Raw genomic sequence first — 17,944 nt, forward strand, 5'->3', positions numbered from 1 at the left:
TGGGGTGTGGTGTGGTGGTACATACCTGTAATCTCAGCTACTTGGGAGGTGGAGATAGGAGGATCACAGTCAGAGACAAGGCTCAGCAAAAAGTTATGCAGACCCCATTTCAAAAACAATGCAGGCATGGTGGTGCAAATCTGTAATCCTAACTCCTTGGGAGGTAGAGATGGGAGGATTGTCTTCTGAGGCCAGCCAGGGCAAAAGTACAAGACCCTACCTGAAAAAACAAACTAGAAAGCAAAAGGACTGGGGGGCATTGCCCAAAGGTAGAGCACTTCAGTACCACAAAAAAAAAAAAAAAAAAAAAAAGAAAAGAGAAGAAACTTAATTCTAAGGGGAGGAGCCACTGCAAAGGCATACATGTAAAATATGAAGCGATAAATACTTTGATGGAGTAAGCACCAAGTCTTATGAGAACAAAAGATGGAGATAACTAACCCAGGCTGAAAGAAGGATTGTTTTGAGAAGTTTTCCAGGACTAGGTGCCACCAGAAATGTGCTGAGGGACAACAAGAGTTAACTAGGTGTTGGGAGAGTAGGCCTTTAGGGAATTAAGCCTCAATGGGTTTAGAGAGTAGCAAATGAGTCAGAGAAAGGCTTACCTGAGGGGTACAAGGAAGGGAGTATCAAGACTCAAGTCTGGAGAAGCAAGCAAAGGCTAGGCCATGAACATTCTTTTTCTCTTTGTTTTCCTCTTTCTGTGGTACCGGGGTTTTGAACTCAGGGTCTTGCACTTGCTAGGCAGACACATTACCACTTGAGCTACTCCACCAGCACTGAAAAGTCTTATGTAAGGAGTATGGTCTTTGGCCATAAGAAGTCACTGAAAATTCTCTTTTAGAATCACTGTGTCAAAAGAGGAGAGACTGGAGATAGGAAGAACGTCCACGAAAGAGAGGTAGTGAGAGCCTGAATTTCGTGGTGATGTAGATAAAGAGGAGAGATTCAGGACAGTAAGGTTCCAAAGAACAACAATGCTGCCCATGCCTCTGCTTTGGGCTCCCAAATGTCAAACCCAAAGAAGTCAGTGAAGAATGTCTAAAGTCTCCCGTGTGCATCCAACCGATGCACTAATGGATGAAGAGTGGGCGCTTGATACAAAGGCAGCCAATCCATAGACCAGCCACCAACCTGTGGTATCCTAGATAAGCCAAGTCAGATAGTTCTCAGGAATTTAGAAACAGACTGTTCAATTTTAAAAGGTGGAAAGGAACAGGGATATACCTCAGTGACAGAGCACTTACCTGGCATGTACAAGATCCTGAGTTTTATCCCTAACACCATAGAAAAATGTAATTAAAAGTAGAAAAGAAATGAGGTACCGAAGAGGCCTTGATTGGACAAGTACAAGCTAAAGTACAGGACAACTTCCTAAAACTAAGTTGTTGAGCCTACATAATCTGAAATGCTCCAAAATTCAAACTTTTTTTTTTTGACAGCACGAGAGTTTGAACTCAGAGCCTCATATTTGCTAGGTGCTCTGCTGCTTGAGCCACTCCGCCAGCTCCTTTATGTGATGGATGTTTTCAAGACAGGGGCTCAAGAACTATTTGCCTGGGGCTGACTTAAAACCACAGTCCTGATCTCTGCCTCCTCAGTAGCTAAGATTACAGGTGTGAGCCACCAGCGCGCAGCTCAATACTTTTTGATTGTGTTTTTTTTATTTTTGAGACAGGGCCTCATTATGAAGCCCCAGCTGGTCTCAAACTTGATCTTCCTGCCTCCACTTCCTAAGTGCTGGGATTTACAGACGTGTACTACCACATCTGACTTAAAAGCTTTTTGAGCATCAATATGACACCACAAATGGAAAATTCTATACCTGACCCCATGTGGTATAGGTCACAGTTAAAATGCAGGTGAATCAAAGATATTGTATGAAATTACCCTCAGGTTATGTGTATAAGATGTATACAAAACATAAATGAATTTCATGTTTAGACTAGGAGACCATCCTCAAGATATTTCATTATGTTCCAAAGCCCAATGAAATACAAAACACTTCTGGTCCCAAGCCATTTTGGAGAAGGAATATTAAACCTGTATTTGATTAAAAGTTCCTCAAAAGTACGAACTTATGTTCATTTCTATATCTGATATAACAACAGGCACGATTCCTTACATATAACAAATCAATAAAATGCTTGGTGGATTAAAGTATTGCTTTAACTGGGAGTTTCCCAGCAGTCAGCATATAGTGGGAACCTACTATTTTTGCCTTCCTAGCATCCTATGTTCTGTAAATAACACAAATCTCCTTTAGGAATCATACCCTGGTTCCTAGTGGACATGTAACCCAAGCCAGGATGGTGACAGTGATTCCTAGGACTTCTACTGAAGCTATCAACAGAACTCTTTCACCTAGGGTCAGATAGTTGACAGGAGACAGAAACCAGGGTATCTGGCAACTATCTCTGCCATTAGTGAGAGCTTGCTTATAAAAATGAAGCTAATACGCCTGGCATCAGTGGCTCACGCCTGTAATCCTAGTTACTCAGAAGGCAGAGATCAGGAGGATTGTGGCTCGAGATCAGGAGGATTGTGGCTCGAGGCCAGCCCAGGCAAATAGTTCCCAAGATCCTATTTCAAAAAAAATCCATCACATATAAAGGGCTGGGCTGGTGGAGTGGCTCAAGGTATAGGCCCTGAGTTTGAACTCTAGTATCCAACCCTCCACCAAAAAAATGAAGCTAATAAAGTAAGAAACCCAAAGCTGAGAGAGATTGAATTCAGAAGAAATAATTTGAGGTTCTGGCCTCAGACATGACTGATGCAACAATAATAACCTTCTGAACATCTCAAAAGAGTCAACAAATTCCCAATTATGTTTAAGTTGATTTCAGCTGCATTTCTGTGTCTCTCAACTGATAAAAATCCTAATTAATAGACCAGGTTATGGATGCAAGAAATCACAAAGACCCATATGGAACTACTTGTCTTTCTTTACCTTGTTCCATTTATATAAAAGCAATGATAATCCCTATGATACTGATTCGATTAAATTGACCTCCATCACCACCTCCTCTCTAGGGCCCAAAGTTCAGGACCTTAAACTTATTAATAATCCCTCTGAAACTGTCACTGGAAACCACCTTGGCTGGGTTGTCTCCTATAAAATGGGGTCTTGCCAAGAGCCATTGCTCATACCTATAATCCTAGCTACTCAGGAGGCAGAGATCAGGAGGATCAAGGTTCAAAGCCAGAATAGGCAAATAGTTCGTGAGACCCTATCTTGAAACAAGGGGTGGTGGAGTGCCTCAAAGTGTAGGCCCTGAGTTCAAGCCCCAGTACTGCAAAAAATAAAAATAAATTAAAATGGGGTCTTCACCTCAGAGCTTTGACCTCCTATTCTTAGGTTAACATAGTCGAACAAAATAGAACAACAGAATTCCTTTAAAGAATCTATGAACAGTGATTAAGTAGTCAATATATAAATGGTTATAATAAAGACAAAATGAAGTAAAATGTAAAATCTAGAACTAGGCTCCTTGCCATTCTTCTTTTGCAGCTTACTGAACTGAAAAGTGAAAGAGAGTAAGAGCAGCCTACTATCTTCATTTATTTATTTTTTTTTGGCTGGGACTGGGGTTTGAACACAGGGCTTTGTGCTCACAAAGCAGGTGTTGTAAAACGCTTGAGTCACACCCCCAGTACTATTTGCCCAGACTGACCTCAAACTGCGATCCTCCCAATCTTAGCCTCCCAAATAGCTAGGATTATGGGCTTAATTCACCAGAGACTGGTCTATCTTCATTCTTATATGTACTTAGGTTATTGAGAGCTGCCCTGGGTGTTGTTCATTTGGCAACCACATTCTGGGACTCATATTTACTTTCTTTCTATCCAAATGGCTCCAGTGGGAGTTGCCTCATTTAGTATTATGAGACTAGGGCCTAGGGTGAGCATGTAACTCACAGGGGGCCAGTGAATCCTATCCCTAACAATTTGATCTTAACACTAAGAAAGTTGAGTAGGTCTTTTTCTGGCTACCATGCAGACTAAGAAACAGAAATCAGGTCTACAGAGGGAAAGAAGTCTGAAGTAGTACAGTGAGAAAGGCATGGATGAGAACTGGAAAGAATCAGGCTTTAAAGTTTCTGCTTTGTGCCTAAGACCCAGGTGCCTTCCTATCTTTGGGTTCTACAAGAAACCCAAATAACCTATTTTTTTTTTCAGTAACTTATAACCAAAACATTTTTTAAAGCTTAGGGCTCAAGTGGTAGAGCGCCTGCCTAGCAAGCATGAGGCCCTGAGTTCAAACCCCAGTACTGCCAAAAATAAGTAAGTAAAAATTAAAAGAAAAAAAAAAGCTTATATAAAAGCAAAGAACTAGCATCCTAGGATTTCCTAATATGTCTGTAAGGTAAGAATGAATGGAGAACAGTATTTTGGGGATGGTACATGGATCAAATATTAGAGTGGCTGCCTAGCAAGCATAAGGCATTGAGTTCAAACCCCAGTACTACTAAATTAATATTTTTTAAAAACAGTATTTTTTTCTTTAATCCTAAAATCAGATTTAAAAAAGTTTAGCCAAGGGCTGGGTATAGCTGAGTGTAGAGACTTGAGGCCCTGGGTTCAGTTTTCAGCACCACAAAAAAAACAAAAAGTTTAGTCAAAAACCTTTCTAAAATGTGTGTGTGTGTGTGTGTGTGTGTGTGTATACACACACACATATATGTATTCATTTCAATAAGTATTTCCTGTTTCCTTGATTTCTACAAATCAAGAAGCCTCCTCTGAGGTCACTGATGAGAATGTTAACACAAGGTACAAGGAACATGGAAGAAAGGGTTCTAAGTCAGATGGATGGCTAAAAATTGGCTCTTGACCTTTAAAAGTTTCTCAGCCTCAGCAACTGTAGTCACATGGAGCTAGAAAATTCTTTGTTGTGGGTAGCTGTCTTGTACACTGCAGAATGTTTAGCAGCACCCCTGGCCTCTTCCCACTTGATGTCTGTAGCATTTCCCAGTTGTGAAGACCAAACATCTCTCTAGATATGGGCAAATATCCTCTGAGGGACAAAACTGCCCCTGGTTGACAACCACTGGTTTAGAAAAATGAAGTCAATGTCATGGAGCATGGCATGGGCCATCTGGAACAGATAAAACAGTATGAATCAAAGCCAGAAATCATCAAAGGGTTTGTGTAGAAATATGCTGAAAGACAAAGACAGAGGGAGTGGAAGCCAAGCACTAAAGGCCCTGGCACACTGAGCCACAGTTGGTATTAACATGATAGCTGTGGGGAGCACCTGAGGGATTTCTTTTGTGAATATAAATTTATGTTTTAACTTTTTATTTTGACAAATTCAGACTTACACAAAAGTTGTAAGAACAGTACAAAGACTTCCCATATACTCTTCATCCATATTCCCCAACTGTTAACATTTTGACACATTTATTTTATAATTCTATATTTACATATAGGTAAATGGATTTCTTTTTTTTTTTTTTTTTTTTTGGACTCAGAATTTAAGCTTGCAAAGCAAGCACTCTACAACTTGAAGCACACCTCCTGCCCTTTTTGTTCTGGTTGTTTTGGAGACGGGGGTCTTACAAACTATTTGTCCAGACCAGTCTCAAACTGCAATCCTCCTGATCTCAGCCTCTGAAGTAGCTAGAATTACAGATGTGAGCCACTAGCACCCAACTTAGATTTTAAATTTTTTTCTGAAAATATTTTCTGAGTAAATTTTAGACTTGATACCTTGAATACCCTAAATAGTTTACCATGTATTTCCTGAGAAGAAATTCTCTTACATAAGGATAGTAAACAAAGCAGGAAAATGACCCTGAAGTAGTATTATCTGTAAACCTTATTCCAATTTTGCCAAAAGTCCCAATAATCACTTTAGCAAAAGAACATCTAATAATATTATGTGTGACACTGAGTTATCAGGATTCTAAATTCCTTTTATCTGAAAAAGTCCTTTTGTTTTTCATTACTTTGACATATTTTAAGAATACAGGCCAACCTGAAGCAGGTGGTTCACGTCTATAATCCTAGCTACTCTGAAGGCAGAGATCAGGAGGATAGAAATTCAAAGCCAGCCTGAGGCAAATAGTTCTTAAGACCCTGTCTTAAAAATACCCAACATAAAACAGGGCTGGTGAGTGGCTTAAGTGGTAGACTGCCTGCCTAGCAACCATAAGGCCTTGAGTTCAAAGCCCAGTACCAATACCACCAACAAAAAGATACAGGCCAGTGGGGTACTGGTTGACTCACATCTGTAATCCTAGCTACTTGGGAGGCTGAGATTGGAGAGGATTATGGTTCAAGCCCAAGCATGGGCAAATAGTTTGGGAGATCCAATGTCCAAAATAACCAGAGCCAAATGAACTAGAGGCCTAGTTTAGGCAGTAGAGGAGTGCCTGCTTTGCAAATGTACAAACCCCAGTCCCACAAAAAAAAAAAAGTTAGTTAAATCCTTTGATCTGAGTTTGTTTCCTCACACTTCAAGTGAGGTTTTCATTTTGGGCAAAATGCCACAGAAGTGACATGTGTACTCAGTGAATCAGATCAGGAGCAGTAATGTTGATTAGTACCACTAGTGGTATAAACCTTGATGGCTAAGTGCTGTCTGATAAAGTTTTTCTACTGGAGAGTTACTATTTTTTCCTTTGTAATTAATAAGAATTTTGTGGAGAGATACTTTTGAGTATATGCACAACTAAGGGATTCTAAGCAAGAAACTGGCACAATTCAATTTTCTGTTTTAGACAAATAGTCTGGCAGTTGTATAGAAAAACTAGGGAGTATGGAACATTAGAGAAAGTGAGACCTTTTAAGGAGATTATCATCAAAATTAAGATAAAAAGAATATAAAAGCTCAAACGAAGTCATTTCAAAAATAAAATCGATATTGGTTCAGTCATAAGATGATTCCCATGTTTCTGCCTTAAGTAGTTGAAGGCAAATTCACCAAAGTAAGAATTTCAAGATTGGGAAGAAAGATAATGATCCTAATTTTGGACATAAGAACTTTTTTTTTTTTTTTTTTTTTTTGGTGGTACTGGTATTTGAACTCAGGGCCTTATGCATGCTAGGCAGGCACTCTACCACGTGAACCACTCCACCAGCCCTGGACATAAGAATTTAAGATTCAAAATAGAAATCCTGAAATTAATAGCTGAAGCCATTGGTTTTGAGAGGCCACACAGGGAAAGTATATAGAACAGAAACAGACTGAACATAGAACATAGAACCACTGATTCTTTGCTATATTTTTTGTTCTTTTTCTCTCACAATTAATATACTATGAGCCTCTCCCCCACTTCATCCATTGCTTAATGTAAAGTCATTCTTTCAATTGCCCCTTCACTATTCATAGACGGTGTATGAGTGAGACAGTGAGACTGTTCTCACAGTTTATATTCTAGTAGTGAAAATTTCCAGTCTTCCAGTCTAAACCTTGATTATAATGTATTTTACATTCCCTTCAGGACTCTTAAGTTTGCTTGGTTGCCAGTTTTCCCCCTGAAACAAATCATGTAACAGTAAACACTCTTGTAACATGATTTTTTTTTTTTTAAGGTCATGAACAAATCTCTTTAGAGAAACTGCCGGATTGAATGGTGTGACTATTATTTCTTTTCCTTGATACTGCCATAATGTCCTCTGGAAGGGTCTTTTTAACTCACACTACCACAATAAGAATACTAACTATGATATTTAAAAGAAAAAGGAGCCTGCAAAAAGAAAAAAAAAAAAGGAAGAGGCTCATAAAAGTCAAAGGAAAGCTGAGGGTGTAGTTCACTCAGTGGTAGAGTACTTGCCTAGCATATGTAAGGCCTAGCATGGCAAAAAAGGAAGAAATACCTAGTCCGGACTCACTTCTCTAACAGAAGTCTAGAAAGCAGTGTCCCTCTAAAACAGGGTACCCATAGCTCCCCAAATGGACTGAACAAAACTGACACAATGGCACTATTACCACCTTTCCTCTACTTCAATTAATGCAAATCAGACTGTTTAGTGGTCCTCTGTATGATAACTGCCCCCACTCTCATAATCCAGGCAAACACCAAAAACTAGGAAGAAGAGAATGGGATTAAGAGAAAGGGCCAAAAAGAGCACTTATCTGAGACAGCTACTACGTGAAAGCAAAAACATCTCCAAACATCAATAATTCATCCATTGACTTGCTGACTTTATAATGTCTACCTCAATTAAACAAATTATAATAATAACTATACAATTAATCAGAGAGGACTGGCAGAATGGCTTAAGCAGCAAGAGAGCCTGCCTAGAAAGCACCAGGTCCTGAGTTCAAACCCCAGTGCAGCAAACAACAACAAAAAAAAACCAAAAAAATTAATCAGAGAACAAAATCACTGGTACCAGAAAATAAAATCACTGGTACCTTTTAAAGATACCAAGTATGGATATGTTTCCAAAATATTCTGTTAAGAGAAAAAAAACCAAAAAACAAAAAAAATTAAGATACAGAATGATACATATAAAATATACCACCAGGGGTGTAAAAAACCAGTATAAATATGTATATGCTTAACTTATGCATGGAAATTTCCAGAAGATACACAGGAAATTGTCAACAGTGTCTGCTGTTGAAGAGGGGGAACTAAGGCACAGGGATAGAAGGAAATTTTAATTTCTTTAATTAACCTTTTGTACCTCTGGAAAAAATTTTCTTTACATGTGTGTTTTTACTATTCAAGTAAATAAATCTGTAATTATATTGTGAAAAATATTAAGGCTAAAACAAAAAAAAATGTTCAAACTATTAACTTATTGTATATCACATGCTATAAACATACCATATAACACATACACATATAACACCTCACATGTTTGGAAAATATGTACTCTTGCAACAAAAAGTTTTATTCGGTTGAATCACAACAAAAATGTGGTAAATATCAAAAAAAAAAAAAAGAAAAGAAAAAAGACCTAGCAATCTTACTTCCAGGAACTTATCCTAAGGAAATAATTATACAATGGTACAAAAAAAGTACATAGTTGCCTATTAAGCATTTTTATTGTAGGAAAAAAATCAAAGATATCACAAATTTCCAGAATTCTTTGCATCTATAAAATAGAATATCATGTACCAGTGATATGATGACTTAATTCTTTTTTTGCAGTGGTGGGAACTGAACCTAGAGCCCCAGGCACAATGGGCAAGAACTCTACAACTGATCTGTATCTCTCTAGCCCCAAGATATATTTATTTCCTTTTAATAACTGTTTATTTTTTAAAATTTAGCTTAAGGCTGGTGGCTCACGCCTATAATCCTAGTGACTCAGGAGGCAAAGATCAGGAGGATCACGGTCTGAAGCCAGCCCGAAGTTCCAAGAGACCTTATCTCGAAAAGCCCTTCACAAAAATAGGGCTGGTGGAGTGGCTCAAGGTGAAGGACCTGAGTTCAAGTCCCAGTACCACAAAAAAAAAAAAAACCCTTAGTTTAATATAGTCATTACTTACATTTATGTATATTATGATTCCCTATAATGTTATTTTTGTTAAAAAAACCGTATTTATATGTGTATAAATTTATATTGGAAAGCATTCAAAAGGATATATATTGTAGAAGCTGTCTCTAAGTATAGCTTTTAGTACTCTTATTTTTACTCAAAATTTTGCTTTATTGGTTGTTCTGACAATGGTTATTTTATTGTTGTTATTTGTTTGGGTTTTTTTGCAGTGCTGGGAATCAAACCCAGAATGATCATGTTTTATGTATACTATTAAATAGCCTGGTACTGGTGACTTACATCTGTAAGGGTTCAAAGCCAGCCTGGGCAAATAGTTCTCTTTAAAATATCCAACACAAAACAGGGATGGCAGAGTAGCTCAAATGGTAGAGCACCTGCCTAGCAAGTGTGAAGCCCTGAATTTAAACCCTAATACCAAAACAAATAAATACTATTAAATAATAATGAAACCAACATTTAGTGAACATTACTGTATGTTTGGTACTATATTAAGCATTTTTGGCTTGTTAACTCATCTAAACCTTATAACTGTGAGGCTGATACTATGTTTGCATTTTATAGATGAGTAACAAAGGCTGAGATTAAAAAGCTTGTCTGAAATTGGTTGAGGATTTGGCTCAAGAAGCAGAGTACTTGAGTAGCATGATAGAGGCCCTGGGTTTATCCACATTACCCCTGCCCCCTACCACCAAAAAAAAACAAACTCACACAACTAACTATTTGGGGAGCTAGATTCAAACCAGCTGACTGGCTCCAGAGCCCAGCTTTTAACCAGTGTGCTACTGTGTCCCAAACAGAATAATGCAAGTTCCAAAAATAGTACGTATACTGTGGGCCTATTTTTATAAAAACAATTTTAAAAAGAAAAAGTAATATGTAAGCATTTTTTAAAAATCTGCTGGAGCCAGGCACCAGAGGCTCACGCCTGTAATCCTAGCTGCACAGGAGGCAGAGATTAGGAAGATCGAGGTTCAAAGCCAGCCTGGACAAATAGTTCACAAGACCCTGTCTTGAAAAAAAACATCACAAAAAAGGGCTGGTGAAGTGGCTCAAGGTGTGTAGGCCCTGAGTCCAAACCCCAGTACCAAAAGAAAATAAATAAAATAAAATAAAAAATAAATAAATAAGGGCTGGAGGTGTGGCTCAAATGGTAGAGCACCTGCCTAGCAAACACAAAGCCCTGAGTTCAAACTCCAGTACCATAAATAAAAAAATAAAATCTAAGGGGAAATTTGGATTGTTAATCAAGTTAGGGTATTCCTTATTTATAAGAAACAAATGTTGACATGGTTATCCATAACCTTGGGAGTCACCTGATTACGCTGTCTTGCCCTGCCCTAGGCAGAAAGTCTACATCTGATAAGCTCACTTGACTATTCCTTCTAATCTCTGAGACTCCCAATACAGCTGTTGGCTGGCACAACGGTGGGTTATTATCCCAAGGGGGATGCCTCAGAATTCACTTATTTACCACCTTGGGGCCCATGCCTTAATAAAACTGAAACTGGCTGGGGGCGTGACTCGTGTTAAAAGCATCTGCCTAGCAAGCACACAGCCCTAAATTCAAACCCCAGTACAGCCAAAAACATACGGGTAGGGTGCTAGAAACATAACACAGAGGCAGAGCACTTGCTTGTATGTGATGCATGTGTGATGCCCTGGGTACTTATCCCCAGCACCACAAAGAATAAAAAAAAAAAAAAACAAAACTGAAACCACACGGACTTCAAGAGTCAAAGCCAGTGGCCAAAGCCACTGCAAGAGGTTTTCTGGATAATTTCCTTGACATGTGGGATAGGAAAAGGGCTTTGAAGGGGTCACTCAGCTGAAGTAAAGGCACACAAGGTGTCTCTTTTAGGCTTATCAAAGTTCTGCATCCCTCCCTCATTTGAACATCCTGAACCAAAACTGAATATTGTACTCCCAGTCTCCTATTTTGCAGGTCAGAATCAAACCAGGTACATGTATTATTTACTTTCCCTGTGTTACACTGTGGTCTCCATTTCTGTTCCTGGCCAGCATCTAAGACTGCAGGAGCTTTAACAAGACCTCTTCCTAAACACTTTTAACTTGTAGATGTTTTCTTTGTAGAGCTAGCAATTGAAAATAGATTGTTCTTTTTTGTTGGGGGGTGTGGGGGAGGACTGGAATTTGAACTCAGGGCTTCATGCTTGCAAAGCAGGCTCCCAAGGCTGGAGCCATGCCTCCAGTCCATTTTGATCCAGTAATTCTGGAGATTGGGGTTGTCTCTCTAACTTTTTGCCCCAGCTGCTTACAAACTGTGATCCTCCCAATCTCAGCCTCCCAAATAGCTAGGATTACAAATGTGAGTCACCAGCACCCAGCAAAATAGATGGTTCTTTTTTTTTTTTTTTTTTTTTGGTGGCACTGGGGTTTGAAATCAGGTCCTATACCTTGAGCCACTCCACCAGCCCTTTTGTGTGATGGGTTTTTTTGTTTTTTTTGAGATAGGGTCTCAGGAACTACTTGCCTGTGGGCGTGGGGGGGTGATCTAGAATCTCAATCCACCTGAAATCTGCCTCCTGTGCCTGAGTAGCTAAGATTACAGGTGTGAGCCACCACTGCTGGCAATAGATGGTCCTTACAGGACATTATCCTCACTTATTCAGCGTTTCTTGAACCCATCTGCACAGATTATAAACCATGCACATTCACACATGCACACACAAAAAGAAACTCAACCTAAATAAGAAATTAGCTGGTGAAGGACCTCAGAGATATCCCAGAACATTTCATCATACCTCATCTCCCTATTTCCCAAAGAATAGGTCTGTTTCTTGTGGAGCTGGGAATCAAACCCATGACCTTTTACATGCTAGGCAAGGCTCTACCACTGAGAGCTGATGGAGTGGCTCAAGGTGTAGGCCCTGATTCAAACCCCAGCACTGTAAAAAAAGAAGGTTCCTCTGTATACATTTTTACACAAAAGAAGCAAACTGAAAATTTGATGTTAGCTAATCAGTTATTTTCCTATTGTTCTCACTCTACTTTTTATCCTTTTGCTTCTGCTTTATTCAGCCTATCTCACTCTATAAAGCCAACCTCTTCTGCTCAGTCCACTGAAACATTTATTCTGTTTTATAAAATAAAATGCAGTCTGATTCTAGAATAGAAAATAAGGCTATCTGAGGTTGGGCATGTGGCTCAGGGGTAGCATGCTTGCATAGCATGCACCAAGCCCTGAGATCCATCCCCAGCACAAAAAAAGGAAAAAAAAAAAAATTAAGATTGCTTGCTGGGCACCAGTGGCTCACGCCTATAATCGTAGCAGAGATCAGAAGGATGCAGAGATCAGAAGGATGCAGTTCAAAGCCAGCCTGGGCAAATAGTTCTTGAGACCCTATCCCGAAAAACCCATCACACAAGGGGTAGGCCCTGAGTTCAAGCTCCAGTACTGAAAAAAAAACAAAGTTGCTAAACTTGGGGCTGGAGTTGTGGCTCAAGTAGTAAAGCACCATGCTTTGGGAGTGCCTGCCTGCTTTCTAAGCTTGAAGCGTAAGTTCAAACCCCAGTACCACCAAAAAAAAACAAAAGAAAAAACCCATCAAATCGTTAACTTGGACTGGGAGCCTGGTCCAAGCAGTAGAGTGCCTACCAACCTTGAGGCCTAGTACCAGCAAAAACAAACAAACCAGTGGTTCATGCCTGTAATCCTAGCTACTTGGGAAGGAGAGACCAGGAGGATCACTGTTCAATGCCAGCTCTGGGCAAATAGTTCATGAGACCCTATTCTCGAAAAAACCCGTCACAAAACAGGGCTGGCAGAGTGGCTCAAGCAGGCAAGAGTGCCTGCCTACCAAGCGTGATGCCCAGCATTCAAACCCCAGTGCTGCCAAAAAACCAACAAACAAAAAGATTGTTAACCTGTGTTGAGAGTAGTGCCTATAGATCCAGTTCTTAGGCAGGAACACTGCTTCAGGCAAGAACTGACAAGACTGCAACTGCATCTCAGAAAAAGAAAAAAAAAGAATGAAAAGAATTCAGGAAACCTGAATCTGAGCCATAGCTACTCAGGAGGCAGAGATCAGGAGGATCATGGATTCGAAGCCAGCCCCAAGCAAACAGCTCATGAAAATCTATCTCGAAAAATACCCAACACAAAACGAAACAGGGATGGCAGAATGGTTCAAGGTGTAGGCCTTGAGTTCAAACCCCAGTACTGCAAAAACAAACAAACAAAGAAACACCTCAACCAATGCCTCAAGTGAGGCCTACCAGGTTTCAAAGGCCAGCAGTTACCTGCCACTAGCACCTAGCACTACTTGTGTGGATACCCCAAACCTCATCTTCATCCTAAATACACAAACTTCTTGCCAAAAGAGACACCTAAAAGAGAGAAAACAATCCTCATCCTCAAACTAAAGTACAGGTATAAGCCCAGTGAGTACATGGGATAAAAAAAACAGGATAAAAGACATAAAACTTACTGAGCAATTATCAAAAAGTAAAAGTAATAATTAATGTGAAACATAAATATATATGTTATTTGGGTTAATCTTAAAAGCTTTCTGTAAAAGAGCTTTAGGAATGAGATTTTTAAGGACACGTGGAGCCCTGACTGGTAGAGAAAAGAGGTGAAGTCTAGAATTGCAAATCAAGGCTCTTTACCTTCCAAGTGGTGGGGGGCAGGTTCCCTGTTTACAAGGCTCCAACCCCCTGATGCTTCCACTCAGTGCCACTCAGGAAATGCTCCAAGTAACCCATCTTGTTGGCTATTCTTCGACTGAGTCTTCCTTCCTAGTGACAAGCTCCATTGCCAAGGGATGGATGTGATGTCACAATCAGGAGCACTCTATTAATAGGAACACGGAAGAGAAAAGTGAGTCAGAGGAACTACCTCCACTTCACAGCTAGGCTGGACAGACTTGGATATGGTGGGTGGGGAGATAAGTTGGGGATGATGAGCCAACTCCTTTAAGGACTACAGGTTTCAATGCTAGGCATATAGGACCATCCTGGAAAGAGGGACATCATTGGCTAACAAACTACACACATGGTCCAGTAGATTCAAACATCACTGGGATGTTTGAAAGAAAGGTAAAGAGGATGGACTGGAGGCGAGGTGAAGCAATACAGTGCTGAAGCAATACAGTACCTGCTTTGCAAGGGATTTAAACCCTGGGTTCAAATCCCAGTCCCACTAAAAGAAAAAAAAGCTAGCTGGGTGCCAGTGGCTTATGCCTATAATCGTAGTTACTCAGGAGGATTGTGGTTCAAAGCCAGCCCAGGCAAATAGTTTTTAAGACCCTATCTTAAAAATATCCATCACAAAAAAGGCTGGAGGAGTGGCTCAAGGTGAAGGCCCTGAGTTCAAGCCCCAGTACTACATGAAAAAAAAAAAAAAAAACTAGAGGGGAACAGCTGTTGGAGATAAAAATTAAAAATGAAAAGATTTTATTCAGCATACGTAACAAGTAATGTCAATGACTTTAAGCCTGTGGCTATAGAATAGACAAATTCATAATACCTTACATGTACAGTATGATGCTTTAATGTTTCCAAAGTGCTTTCACATAAATTATTTCATGTAAAAAGACTTCTGGTGGTACATACCTACAATCCCAACACTTGGGAGGCAAGGCAAGAGGATCAAGAGTTCCAGGTCAGCCTGGGGTACATAAAGAAATCCTATCTCAAAAAAGAATTCTGGTCCTACCTTCCAATGGGAAAACATTCTTTCATTCTATGTGGAGAGGTTCATGAATATTCTATTCTTCAAAGAATTAGGCTTAAAAAAAAATGCAGGTGCTGGTGGTTCATGCCTGTATTCCTAGCTACTCAGGAGGATTGCAGTTCAAAGCCAACCTAGGCAAATAGTTCTCGAGACCCTATCTTGAAAAATATCCAACACGAAAAAGGGTTGGTGGAGTGGCGCAAGTGGTAGAGCGCCTGCCTAGGAAATGAGGCCCTAAGTTCAAAACCCAGTACCACCAAAAGAAAAAACAAAACAAAAAAAACCTAGGCTTGAGATGTCTCAAGCCTACAGATAGCAGCTGCTCAGGAGGTGGATTATCTGGATAATCAAAGTTCAAAGCCATTTGCTATTTGGCAAGCATAAGTAGGATTGCAGTCCAGGTCAGTCAGAGCATAAAGGTAAGACTCTATTGGAAAAATAAAGAAAGCAAAAAGGACTGGGGGTTTATGGCTCAAGTGGTAGACCACCTGCCTAGCAAATGTGAGGCCCTGAGTTCAAACTCCAGTACAGCCAAAATAAAAAATAAAGAGGCATTGAGAAATAGTTTCAGGGTAGGCAACTCAGAAGGCTAGAAAGCAGTCAGACTAGGCTGATCAGACTCTCATCACTACAAGGATGGAACCAAACAGAGGAAGACAAAGCTTCGGATAAAGGGTGCTGAGAGATCTATTCAACAACATGCAGAACAGCAACTAGTCAAACTCCTTTCCTCACCAGTATGTGTCTATTGACAATTTAAGGGCTATGTCAGGATAAAATAGGATGGTGATTTTTAAACAAAGACCACTTCATCCCGAGTCTGCTCATTAGTTTACTATGCTCATCAGTCACAATGTGTTCAATATAAACTAATCAGTGAGATAAAGGTAAAAAGCGAGGCACACTTTCTATTCCCTGTAGTCCAGAAGGGGGCAGAAGGTTGATGTTTCTTCCCACTACCTCTTATATAGACCATATCATGCTTCTTTCATTTGGACAATAGCTCATTTCTGCAAACGCACCTTAAAAAATGCTCCCAGGCTGGGCACTGGTGGCTCACACCTGTTAATACTTGCTACTCAGGAGGCAGAGATCAGGAGGATCTTGGTTTGAAGCTAGCCTGGGAAATAGTTCTCAAGACCCTATCTCAAAAAACCCATCACAAAAAAAGGCCTGATGGAGTGGCTAGAGGTGACTTCAAGCCCCATTACCACAAAATAATAATAATAATAATAATAATGCTTCCACGAGCCAAGTACTGTTAGCTATCCAGTCTCCTTGTAACAAGTTCCAGACTCAGAAAGCAAATAGTGGCCCACGCTGTGAAATTCAATCCTACTGCAAAATAGAACAAAGCAGGATTTTTCGACTGAGCAGAGGCCCAGGAGAGAGAAGACTTGGATTCTAGTCTTAGCTCTGCCAACAACCAACTGGACAGCTTTAAAAAAGGCATAGAATCCTTCTATGGTTTTCAGTTTCTTCAACTGTCAAGTACAGAAAATGATACCTGCCTTATCTACCTTATTTTTCTCCCGCAAATTAAATGAGATAACAAATGTGAAAGCATACTTAATACTGCTATCCTCAGGTAAGGTATTATTTGTTGCAGAATGACAAAATAAATTTATGAGGGCCAGAGGAAATGTTTGAAAATACTTGTTTGTTCTTTTCAATTGCTGGAAACCAAGCCCTTCCACAAGGTCGACGGGACACACAGCTAGGGTAATAACACTATTGCATCACTTACATTCCTACCACTAGCCCACCCCATTCTTTCATAGCAGCTCTTACCCTATTGTCAGACTCGAAAACCACTGTTACAGAAAGGGATGTAAGACTCACAGGTCACTGGCCTCCATAACACCTACATTTGCTACTAGGTGAAATGAAGTCAGTTTCTTGATGGGAAAGGTGTCTGCCACTTCCCCCTCTTGGCTTTCTGCTCCTCAGGCCCCTACGCCCCACTCCCCAATTTCCCTGCGTCCGTTGGGGCAGGCTTTCCGATGTGTGAAGCGTGCGAGGGCCGGGCTGCAACCAAGGGCAAAGATGTAAGGAATGTGAGGTTCGTTCACGGAGGGGTGGGAGGGAAAAGGAGCAGAGAAGGAATGAAAGGAAAAGACAAGGCTGCCAAAGACAAGGCATGGGAGAGGAGCCAAGCTATGGCGTTTTGAGGGCGGAGGTTCGGGTTTCGCCGCCCCTGCCAAGGCTGGCCCCCGGAATGTTCCCTTCCTCGCCTCCAAGCCCGTCAATCATTGCCCATTTAAACACCACGTTGTTCCCCCGGGTCCGCTCCTCCCTGTCCGGCGGCCGGCCCAGGGCCCCTCCCGCAGTTCACAAGGCTCCCCTACTCCAGTGGACCTTCCACAACGACCCAGTCTCATCCGGGCCCCCTTCTCACCTCCCGACTCCTCCCGGGCGCTGCTCCCTTCCTCCAGTTTTCATCTCTACTCCACCTCTTCTCCAGAACCCCAGGACCTCAAACCCTCGCCCCAATCCCCCGGAGACCTCGCCCCCCCTCCCCTCTCACACCTTCTTTTAAGTAGATGCTCGCGCAGGCGCACTACGCACCGCCCTGAACGCGATCTGGAGTCTACGTACCCCAGCCTGACTGGAGCTGAGGCCGCGAAGGCCACGGGATAGCCCTGGTGCCGGGTCCCAGCCTTTCCAGGGAGGGGAAGGGGAAGGGGAAGGAGGGGGAAGGAGGATCGGAACACTCGTTGCCGTCTCAGTAGGATCCCTTGCCCCGCCCACTGCTGCTGTGCGCAACCCGGCGGAAGCTCCTCACCAAGC

The 17,944-nt window shown here is 41.0% G+C and overlaps 1 protein-coding gene across 4 annotated transcripts in view; it reads right to left on the minus strand.

The window, feature by feature from the left end:
- Positions 1–17,922, minus strand: part of Rnf41 (ring finger protein 41) — a 28,046-nt gene extending 10,124 nt beyond the window's left edge. The window contains exons 1-2 of one of the 4 annotated variants that reach the window (XM_074083620.1): positions 17,753–17,922; positions 14,089–14,272 (exon numbers count right to left, since the gene is read on the minus strand). The gene's annotated coding sequence lies outside the window, so the exon portion shown is untranslated. Of the gene's footprint in view, positions 1–14,088; positions 14,273–17,022; positions 17,155–17,552; positions 17,661–17,683 lie in introns of those variants that run through there. The other 3 variants (XM_074083622.1, XM_074083621.1, XM_074083623.1) reach the window with 3 other exon arrangements.
- Between the last annotated feature and the right edge of the window lie 22 nt (positions 17,923–17,944).

The sequence above is a fragment of the Castor canadensis genome, chromosome 8 (genome assembly GCF_047511655.1).
Source record: "Castor canadensis chromosome 8, mCasCan1.hap1v2, whole genome shotgun sequence".
Lineage (NCBI taxonomy): Eukaryota > Metazoa > Chordata > Mammalia > Rodentia > Castoridae > Castor > Castor canadensis.